The 9,605-nt window shown below is 39.5% G+C and overlaps 1 non-coding gene across 1 annotated transcript; it reads left to right on the top strand.

Annotated features, from left to right (window-relative positions):
• The first annotated feature begins 8,947 nt into the window (after positions 1 to 8,947).
• Trnav-uac (transfer RNA valine (anticodon UAC)) lies at positions 8,948 to 9,023 on the top strand. The gene has a single exon. It is a non-coding gene; the product is annotated as a tRNA-Val (tRNA).
• Positions 9,024 to 9,605: the final 582 nt, after the last annotated feature.

Here is a 9,605-nt window from a genome sequence, read left to right as displayed (position 1 = left end):
AAAAAACAAAACAAAAACAAACACAGGAGGAATGTCAGCATGATATGGCCAAATCCAAATATGATCTTTATGATTTCTAAAGAGCCTAGTTATTTGACTTACAAACAGAAAGAACGGTTTCTGGCTATGCAAGGTGTTCTCTGCACTAGAGCCTTAAATAGTATAATCAAATTAAATCATTTATCTGCATTTCAAGTGCTGGAAGGCCTGCCCTTTCCTAACGCCAGAATTTCTGCCTAATACCTGGCATAATTTTCCATGAACTGAGTTTTAAAAGGAGACAGAGGAGTCTGAAGCATTTATGAGTTAATGATGAATTAAGAGACTGGAAATAACTTCAAGCCATTTGAACTGGGCTAGCAGGGTTTTCATGTAGCTTTAGCCTCGAGGGTCAGTGATCAGTGAAAAGCACATTGATACTCAGAAACACGTTGTGATAATTTTTTCAGAGGGCACTATGCTCAGATAGACTTCACTTCTTGTCATCAGACAAGGCACCTGTCATGATTGTTATCGGGGAGTTTTGTGACAATTACCACTTGTCAGTTGGAGCAGGTTCAGAGGGCACTAGAAAAAGTGGTCTTCTTGCCCTGCATGAGACAGTTGAGTATCTTCCTTTTTATCTTAAAATTGGCCAGTGAGTATTTGGGAATAAGTCTGTGACTCTGGGGGGATTTATGGGAATGCGACTAAGTTTACCCTCAAAGAAGCAGGGTGCCCTTTATAACAGCTTCATTGAGACCACTTTTGCAATTTCTGATCTGAGTTCTATTTTGGAATCTGTAAGAGAGCCCAAGGAGGGAATCTCGATTACATTGTATGCTTCCTGCCTCTCTTCCAAAAAAGAATAAAGTGCAATAGTTTTGGCAATACAGAACTGAATTTTCACTAACATGACTGTAACTCAACCTCTATAGCACCACTGAAACATTAAAATAAGATTCCCATCAGGCGGAGGACTGACATAGATGTGACCCTGGACAAAAAGATTTGGAGCAAATCACATCCTTAAAGGGGTCCTGAGACCTGTGTCCAAGGTGGGGTCTAAGTTTTACATCTTGGAACTTAGTAGTGAGCGTCCCACAGCTGGATGTGTGTGGTTGAATCCACTGGGTCACTTCAAGGTGCTTCCTTAAGCACTCTCTTAGTGTTCTCTGTTAGTCACTTATACCCATTTCTGAGTGTTTCTCACAATTGCCACAAATGAGGGAGCAGAAGGAGAAAAGTGAAGGGCTGAGAGGAAAGGAGAAATAGCAACCATATCCAGGCTGAGGGTGCATTCAGTCCCAAAGCTGTAGCAATTATGCTCTGCTCTTCTTCATGTGGATTTCTGTATCACTGTGATTTAAGCCAAAGGGGGGGGGGCTGGGATCAAAGAATGGAATGAAATTACTGCATGCAAAAGTTTCCGATTTAGGGAAGAAGAGACCAGATCAACATGTGCTGCAGAAAGTCATTTCTGGACAGTCAGAGATGTGATAAGATCCAAGTCAAAGAGATCATCCAGAGTGCACCGAGGACTTAGGGAACGGGGGTTTATTTTATTGGGTCTTTGGGAAAAAACCCATAGAGAATAGATTAGTGAGACCTCAGAAGTTGGGAGAGAAGAGACTATAGCATGGTTAAACCCTGCAGAGTTCACATTTTGCCTGGTCTCTTTCAGAAGGGCTGCACAACTCTCAAAGGCTTCTTCCTTTTGGGGTGTTTCAGCTTTATGGGGTACAGACCACCTGGGAACAGGATCTCCTTATTCCTTTTCTAGCAGTGGGTGAGATTGAGGATGCCCACATGGGAGTAAGAGGTTCCTTTATTCTCAAAAGTTCTGAAGAAGCAATATTTAAATATAAATATTGATGGAAATGCCAGCAAAGTTTTCTCTGATGACTTCCTGGTCTTAGCGACAGAGCTTGGAAACCCTACCTAATGGGGGAGATGGTGATGGGGTCTTGCCCATGAATAATGTAGTAGAATCAGGATTCTTGGGAGAGAGACACAAATGGGAAACAGGAGATGGCAAACTGGTGCATTTTAGTTATTTTTAGTGGTTTGGGAGTTTGAAAAATGGTATTTGTAAATAATATTTTTGAATTCTAACTTTTTTTATTGTAAACAAATGGGATACATGTTGTTTCTCTGTTTGTATATGGAGAAAAGGCATACCATTTGTGTAATCATAAATTTACATAGGGTAATGTTGTTTGATTCATTCTGTTATTTTTTCCCTTCCCCCCACCCGTCCCACCCCTTTTCCCTCTATACAGTCCTTCCTTCTTCCATTCTTGCCCCCCTCCTTAACCCTAACCCTAAACCTAACCCTATCCTTAACACTAACCCCTCCCACCCCACATTATGTGTCATCATCCGCTTATCAGTGAGATCATTCGTCCTTTGGTTTTTTGAGATTGGCTTATCTCACTTAGCATGATATTCTCCAATTTCATCCATTTGCCTGCAAATGCCATAATTTTATCATTCTTTATGGTGGAGTAATATTCCATTGTATATATATGTGCCACAGTTTCTTTATCCATTCATCAGTTGAAGGGCATCTAGGTTGGTTCCACAATCTGGTTATGGTGAATTGAGCAGCTATGAACATTGATGTGGCTGCATCTCTGTAGTATGCTGATTTTAAGTCCTTTGGGTATAGGCCAAGGAGTGGGATAGCTAGGTCAAATGGTGGTTCCATTCCAAGTTTTCTGAGGAATCTCCAGACTGCTTTCCAGAGTGGCTGCACTAATTTGCAACCCCACCAGCAATGTATGAGTGTACCTTTTCCCCCACATCCTCACCAACACCTATTGTTGCTTTGTGTTCTTGATAATCGCCATTCTAATTGGGGTGAGATGGAATCTTAGGGTGGTTTTGATATGCATTTCTCTTATTACTAGAGATGTTGAACATTTTTTCATATATCTGTTGATTGCTTGTACATCTTCTTCTGTGAAGTGTCTGTTCATTTCCTTAGCCCATTTGTTGATTGGGTTATTTGTATTCTTGGTGTAGAATTTTTTGAGTTCTTTATAGATTCTGGAGATTAGTGCTCTATCTGAAGTATGATGGCAAAGATTTCCTCGCACTCTGTAGGCTCTCGTCACATTATTGATAGTTTCCTTTGCTGAGAGAAAGCTTTTTAGTTTGAATCTATCCCAGTTGTTGATTCTTGCTTTTATTTCTTGTGCTATGGGAGTCCTGTTAAGGAAGTCTGATCCTAAGCCAACATGTTGAAGATTTGGACCTACTTTTTCTTCTATAAGATGCAGGGTCTCTGGTCTGATTCTGAGGTCCTTGATCCATTTTGAGTTGAGTTTTGTGCAGGGTGAGAGATAGGGGTTTAATTTCATTCTGTTGCATATGGTTTTCCAGTTTTCCCAGCACCATTTGTTGAAGAGGCTATCTGTTCTCCATTGCATATTTTTAGTCCCTTTGCCTAATATGAGAAAATTGTATTTATTTGGGTTTGTGTCCATGTCCTCTATTCTGTACCATTGATCTACCTGTCTATTTTGGTACCAATACCATGCCTTTTTTGTTACTATTGCTTTGTAGTAGAGTTGAAGATCTGATATTGCGATACTCCCTGCTTCACTCTTTCTGCTAAGGATTGCTTTAGCTATTCTGGGTTTCTTATTCTTCCAGATGAATTTCATAATTGCTTGCTCTATTTCTGCAAGGTACATCATTGGGATTTTAATTGGAATTGCATTGAATCTGTATAGCACTTTAGGTAGTATGGCCATTTTGACAATATTAATTCTGCCTATCCAAGAACATGGGAAATTCTAACATTTTTCAAAAGTTATTTTTACTATACTATATACTGAATCCTGAATGTAGGTGTATTTTATTTCATTCACTCAAGTACCTGAAATAACTGGTGGGTGAAGCTTACACTCTGAAATCCCCCAGGATCCATATTTGAGAATTTTCCTCTTCCTAGTTATTATAACTAATTTTCCCATCAAATCCTATAGGACTACTTTGAACCCTTCTGATGCTCTGAAGGCAGAAACATATTTTAGCCCATTTACGCTGGTGCTAATCTCTTCAGTGATTTATGAGGTCTTTAAAGCCTTAATTCTCTGTCTGTCAGGAGTCTTCCTTGGTAGTGAGTTGACAGTTTAAATTAGTATTTAGACATGGCTTTCACAATGTCAGTTTTGTTTTGTCTCAATAGCGTTGGAGAATTCCTTCCATTGTACCTCAAGTGATTCAAGGCAATAAATGACTCTCCTTCTCTTGTTCTTAATCAAGGAAGAATGGAATGAACCACATAATGTTTGTAAAAGAGCAACCTTAATTAGTTCGAGGCTGTAGCCAGAGATGCTTGTCTTGTCTCTTTAGCATATAAATGCAAGACATGATGCATTCAGGTGAATAAATACTGGTTTCCTAAAAAGCCTCTGTTGGTTCCTTTCCAAAAAATGAAGGGCAATTTTAGTAGAAACATTTTAAAACCTCCTTGAACTGGCAAGGGAGAGACCCCAGCTAGCTTCCAAGACTTGTATTTATTTTAGGTTTTGGGATGGCCTTTTGGAATTGAATGAATAAACCACCAAATGAAAGCAGGTCTCCTGAAAGGGGTTTCCCTGTTCACCCTGAGCCCTCCCTAGTCTTTGAGGAATAATGCCAAGATACCCAAGGCTAGGGATGCCTTTTCTGCCAACTGCCAACTACATACTCTCAAGTTTGAATATAAAAGTAAACCCTAGTCCTTAGGGGTCTAACTTTGTTTACTCTCAACAATGTTTGGCTTCCTAAGGAAAATGGTGAAAGAAAAGTATAAAATTCCATTAAAAAAAAAAAAACCTCAAGTACTCCTGGACATCAAACAAGTCTTACAACACAGCCCTTTGATGAGTTCAGTGTAAATGAATCAGAAACATATGGATAGTGTTTATGCCCAAATGCACATGCGTTTAAAAATTTTGAGAGAAATTAGTTTAGTGAACTACGTTTGGGTCATTTCCAGCATCCAAGAATTTGGAAAATCACTTCTCAGGAGTGAAGATGTGGAAGAAATGGTTGAGCACTTCTTGAACTGAAAAGTGGGCATGGTCAGCAGCCAGTGCTGCACTGTGTATCATAAACACGGTAGCAGGGGGCACAGATCTTGGGACAGCTCCAAGTCAGGAGGGATGGGGGCTCCTGATGTAGGGAAAGTTTCTGTATCTCATTACTGGCTGTCAGTACCTGTGCGAGAAAGTTTCACACTTGACAAACATGTCTTGCCAACCTCATTGGATTAGTAAAACCATTGCACACTTTCACAAAATCACATTTTGAACTTAGGTCATTGCAATCCAACATGGTCTCTTTTTGGCACATGCAGTGCTTGCCTTTCACCTTGAGAGGAGTGGAAACTGCCAATCATGTTATAGATGTAGAAAGCAGCTGTGTCCACTATCTCTGGATATATCAAAGAAACCTATGTGAACTGTAAAAATATCTCCTTTTGGTATAACACAGTCAAAAGGATTCAATATTTCTCATTGCTAGCTGGACAAAAACATTGTTGAATTTTTAAGTTATCTTCTTTTGATCCAAATGTGTACAGTCATTTATTGAGGAAGAAGAGAAAAAGGATAATACATAAAATTTAAAAATTTGTTCTTTTTATACATACACGACAGTAGAGTGTATTTGGATATATTATACATACATGGCGTATAACTTCCCTTCCTTGTGGTTGTATATGATGTGGAGTTCCACTGGCCTTGTATTCATGTATGAAATAGGAAAGTTATGTCTGATTCATTCTACTCTCTTTCCTATTCTCATCCCTGCTCCCTTCCCTTCATTCTCCTTTGTCTAATCCAATGAACTTCTATTCTTCCCCCTCCCTTATTGTGTGTTAGCATCTGCATATCAGAGAGAACATTTGACCTTTGGTTTTTTGGGATTGGCTTTTTTCATTCAGCTCATGATAGCCACCAGTTCCACTCATTTATGGGCAACTGCCATAATTACATACTTATTTATGACTGAATAATATTCCATTATGTTATATACTGTGTCTTAATCTTAGATTTAAAAAAAATTTTAATCAATCTCATGGATTGAGGTAGGGTGGCTAGTTATGGTTTCAGTGATCTTTACAGTGAAGATGCTGACTATGAGAAATAAAGAAGCCTTCTCAGTGTCTTTCAGTGTCCTGTCATGGAGTAGAAGCAATAATCTTTCACTGTAATTAGTGTTTACTAAAATGCTGTTTACTACTATATGAGAAACAATGCACACATGAATAAAATGTAAATAACGAGGACCTCTGCCTTCAAAGAATGTGAAATTGAGTTAAGGTTACAAAACATGTAAAACAGTAGCACTGGAGAAGTCATCAGGAAGTTGTTTCATTGTTACACTAGTGACATAAACCATTGTGTCGAGGGATTTAGGATAAATTTAGGCACTGTGCGAGAGTGGAAAGATTGTGAGGTACTTGAACATTGCTGGAAATATAACAAAATGGAGAAAATTATAATCGATCAACCTCTTCTAAGAAGAGCACTCTGTGTGGTTAAAAATGCCTCCTTTGGCCCTTAGTGGTGGGTGGAGGGAGAGGAAAGAGGAAGAATTAAAATCTCAGCTCTGTCATGCACTAGCTGCGTGACTATGCAGATTGTCTGGAGCTGACATCTCTAAGAGGGGGATATTAATATTGTTCTCCTGTTTATTCACTCCATAGCTCTTCGAGTGGTTACGACATGCCAGGCACTAGGAGGAAAAGGGAAACGATGGATACACGTAAGCATCTGTTCAGCCTGGTTGGCTTGGTGGAGGCCATGGGCTTGTCCAGGGCTGAAATGGGGCAAGGGTAAGTTCATGTTAACTACGTAACACTACTTTGATTCATGGAACTCTTTGCATAATTATAGCTAAAAATGTCATAAAACGGGACGTCAGGCAAATGTTTTTCTTTCCCATAGCACATTGTAAACACTGCTTTCTTTGTCTCTCGCTCTTCTCTCTCCTCTCTCAGACCTTTGTCTAGATTGGGAGAGAGAGGGTAGTGCTGCCATTGGAATGGCTTTGTTTTTAGTCACAAGCTTTGTTCTGTTCTTCTCAAAACATACCTGGTTTAAATATAGCTTTACAGGATGGCTGCTCACTCCCTCGCTTGCTGCTCCGCCCCCGACTCAGTGTGTGACTTTGGGAATGCCCCACATCGCTCTGTGTCAGTGACTCCATGAGATAACAACACTGACTAGTAAGTAAAGCACTTAGAGTTTCACAGGAGATACAAAGTTGAATTGCTATGCTCACAAAGCCTACAGGGCTCGTGGTTCTATTGCCCTCGAGGCATTTACAGAATATTCTCTTAATAACATTTTACACTTGTATTACTTTGATCTTGGGTCTTGCAGTATTAATGGTGGGTGGGGAGGAGCAGGGAAATTATGACCCTTTTGAGGGTGCCACATTTCTAATGTGTGAAAAGAGAAGGCATAGCATTCCGTGGGGCCAAATATAACCATACACCCAATGTTTACAAAGAGCCAATAGATCAAATGTTCTCGTTTTTTTAAATTTTTTAATTTGTTCTTTGTAGTAATACATGACAATAGAGTGTATTTTGACATACATACATGAAGTATAACTTCCCGTTCTGGTGCTTATACATGATGTGGAGTTAACTGGTTGTGTAATTACATATGAACATATATGAAAGTTATGTCTGATTCATTCTACTGTCTTTCTTATTCCCATCTCCTCTTCCTTCACCCCACTCCCCCCAAAATCGATGAACCTCCACTCCCCTCCCCCTCTGCCTATTGTGAGTCAGCATCCACACATCAGAGAGTCATTTTGACCTGTGTATAGCCAAACAGCCTGCTATGAGTTTCTGCCAAATTGCTATCAGTGTCAAGGACTTAGCTCATTTTGGGGGTAGCTTCAAGTCAAAAGAGCCAGAGATCTCAAGATATTTAACCTCTAGAGACATGGAACAATTTTGTATAACAGGAAAAAATCTGAAATGAGAGGAGAAATAAACTAGAATTCTATTACAACACAGTCCATCACAGAGTCAGACACACAAGTTGATGACATCCTCAAAGAGAATGTGTTCATCAGAATAAAGACTTGATGAAATACAGATGTTAACTGTGGCTCCACCCTCGCTCCCCTTCTGTCCTTCTCAACATAGAAAGTGAGCCCGATGTTCTTGGGACCACGGAAGCTACACTGAACAGAGCACATGTCTCCTTGTCCTTTGACTGAGCTGCTCCTTTAGGAAAGGTGGAAAAATATTTAGAGAATATCACTTTGCAAGGTGCCAAGGTAGTAGCCTGACTTCAGCTGACACACGTCCCTGAGGTGCAACTTGGGAAGGTTCACTGCACTGTGATTTGAGACCCTCAGCACCAGGTGAACAAGAGAAGAAGGTGCGTGCTTTGCTTCCCTAGCCACATGACGGAGACCCTCAAGGCAGAGGTGGTGTCCATTCCTCCTGTAAACCCAATGGTGGGCATCTTTTAGGTGCCTAAGAAATGGCAATTGAACTGATAAAATCCTGACTGAGAGGGGAGGCATTCAACAGAACAATAAAAGAGAATGTCTAGGCCCTTGGATTGTACCTCCAATGAGATTTTGGACTTCAAGTAGCAAAAACATTAGTTTTCATGAGATACCATTATCCATAAAAGTAAAAATGCACCTTTGACACATTGTCCCCTGAGTTCACTGTTTTTTTTGTTTGTTTGTTTTGTTTTTTTTACTTTTTAAATTGTTTTTTTTCTGTCTCTTGTTAGAGAACATGAAAAGAGGATCATGTCAAAAAATACCACTTGATTTAATTTATGTTTTAATGCCATTTAAAAATATAGATGTATTTCTCTCTTGACAAATAGTGTGTGCTTTGGTGAAAGGTCACTGTGAACTGGCTTCTGGGCACAATTGTGCAGCCCTCTGGGACTCTGCTGTCTCTCTATAAAATGGGAGTTGAGGGGCTGGGGAGATAGCTCAGTTGGTAGAGTGCTTGCCTTACAAGCACAAGGCCCTGGGTTCAATCCCCAGTATTGGCAAAAGAAAGAAAAAAAATGGGAGGTGAGATGATTTCCAGTTCTCAAATTCTATGTTGCTATAATGCTATGGTTAAAGTTTAACAATATATTATGTCATAATTTCTTTTCTTTTTTTTTCTTTTTTGATACTGAGGATTGACTCAGGGGCACTTGACCACTGAGCCACATCCCCAGTCCTATATTGTATTTTATTTAGAGACAGGGTCTCACTGAGTTGCTTAGCACCTCGTTTTTGCTGAGGCTGGCTTTGAACTTACCATCCTCCTGCCTCAGCCTCCAGAGCCTCTGGGATTACAGATGTGCACCACCATGCCTGGTTATCATGCCATAATTTCTAAAACTTATTTTTATTAACATATGGAGGGTGCACATCATATTTAATGTAGCTTCTCCTTTTTGGAGCATATGTTTTTCATACACATGGAGCTATGATCATACATATTGAAGAAGCAAATAAATGTATTAGATTATTACCAACTTCCAAATTTCTAATTTATACTCTTCTCTGATATAAATTTCCACACATTTAAACATTGAATTGTTTCCAAACTTAAGCCAGAGAAAAGTCAATTTTTCAATATT

The sequence above is a fragment of the Sciurus carolinensis genome, chromosome 2, assembly GCF_902686445.1.
Source record: "Sciurus carolinensis chromosome 2, mSciCar1.2, whole genome shotgun sequence".
NCBI lineage: Eukaryota > Metazoa > Chordata > Mammalia > Rodentia > Sciuridae > Sciurus > Sciurus carolinensis.
This window is presented reverse-complemented; position numbering and strand designations above follow the sequence as displayed.